The sequence below is a fragment of the Octopus bimaculoides genome, chromosome 16, assembly GCF_001194135.2.
Source record: "Octopus bimaculoides isolate UCB-OBI-ISO-001 chromosome 16, ASM119413v2, whole genome shotgun sequence".
Classification (NCBI taxonomy): Eukaryota; Metazoa; Mollusca; class Cephalopoda; order Octopoda; family Octopodidae; genus Octopus; species Octopus bimaculoides.
Window position 1 is genome coordinate 46463086 of NC_068996.1, and position 1629 is coordinate 46464714.

At 31.9% G+C, this 1629-nt stretch overlaps 1 protein-coding gene across 2 annotated transcripts in view; it reads right to left on the reverse strand.

The window, feature by feature from the left end:
* LOC106872229 (N-acetylglucosamine-6-phosphate deacetylase) overlaps positions 1-855 on the reverse strand; it is a 165956-nt gene extending 165101 nt beyond the window's left edge. The window contains exon 1 of one of the 2 annotated variants that reach the window (XM_052973730.1): positions 738-855. The gene's annotated coding sequence lies outside the window, so the exon portion shown is untranslated. The remainder of the gene's footprint in view (positions 1-737) is intronic. The other variant, XM_052973729.1, reaches the window with a different exon arrangement.
* Between the last annotated feature and the right edge of the window lie 774 nt (positions 856-1629).

Here is a 1629-nt window from a genome sequence, read left to right on the forward strand (position 1 = left end):
CGATTTAAACTGCACCCCACCGCCCTCGCCAATCTTTATTTACACCCTCCTCACAAGTTTCTGGGTCTTGTAGTAAACTTTAAAATCTTTATACATGTCCTACCGGAGAACATTACGAATTGTGAATTAAATGTGCATTCAATATCTTGACTATTTTGTTTTTAAAAAAGCACTAGTCTCTTTTCGTTGATTAGGATTTAGAGGAAGTAATAAAGCTTCTACGCAGTCGCTCGAACCGCTAGAAGTAACAGTTAAATCTCCCCCATATCTACATTGTCTTAATGAAAGCGCACGTCAAAGAGGCTTAATTAATACAGCTGGTCTACAGGACCTCAGGTTAATTAACAGCATTAGAACTTGAATGATAAAAGAGAAAGAAAAAGTTCTTTTTCTTTTCTGTAGCAACATGAATAAAACACTCAACATTAAAGTTTGGAGTCGAAAAGAACAAAAATATAAGAACACAGACCAAAGTTAGAAGTAAAGAAAATAAATTTTTAAAAATGCTCTTAAAACGAAAACTTTAAATTCAACAAAAAAAAAAACTTCTTTGTTGAATTTCAAAATTTTGACAGAAAAATACATACATATACTGTGTGTACGTAAAAAGAAAAACTAACTGAAAACTATACATTCAAAACAGTTCTTTAATTATTAAATGTAATTAAAATAAAAAAAGAAAACATGAAAAAACAAGAGAGAGAATGAAAACATGTGATTAATGATAAACAACCTACCAAAGCGTAAAGTGCCCTCTGACGGATACTATCAAAACCTGTGACTGACGACTGATTAATTGAATGACCAAAGGGGATAACTCTTACTTTAAAGACGCCTCCACTCATTTTATTTGTTATAAAAAAAAAAAAATTCTTCAAAAAAAATTTTTTCCTCACTCAACACTCATGTTTCCTCTCTCTCTCTCCCTCCACTCTCACGCTATCTCTTGCAATGACATGATGAGTCGTGACCTTCCCGTCTTTTTCTCTTTTCTTTTATTAGTTATGTAAGAGTTTAACTTAAGATTTGCGGAAAGTTAGCTGCTTTTTCTAGTACCCCACTTTTTTTTTCTAAGCGTAGTGTCTCATTGTGTATGTGTGTGTGTGTTTTGTAGTTTCGTTGTATTACAAGAGTTTTTAATTAATCATATTAACTTCAGTATTTGGTGTATCCGGGGAGAGTCTTTCTCTTTCAGTGCCTTATATTTTAACACACTCACCGGTAAAATCACACGTTTATTTCTTTTTCTAAAATTTTCGTTGCGTCTTGCGACCTTTTCAATAGTTGTTGACTCTCAATATTTTTTTGTTTTTCTTTAATGCAATATTTATTACGAGGCATCAAGGTACACAACCTAAAAAGCAATAAGAAATGTTGATATTTCGGATCTTTTTTTAATGTATATCGGCTGAATGGACGTCAGTGATTGGTTGAAATTATCGAAATAAGACAATTTTTTACATGAAATAAATTCGAATACAAAAATATTTTTCTGTTCTATAACACAAAATAGATAAGTATACGAAGTTTGAAAGTCTTTCGGTACCAAAAACACTACGTAAAACATTAATGAAAAATGTGGCCCCGTTTTAAAAAAGATCCGATATTTCTACAGCGAATGTTGTCCTC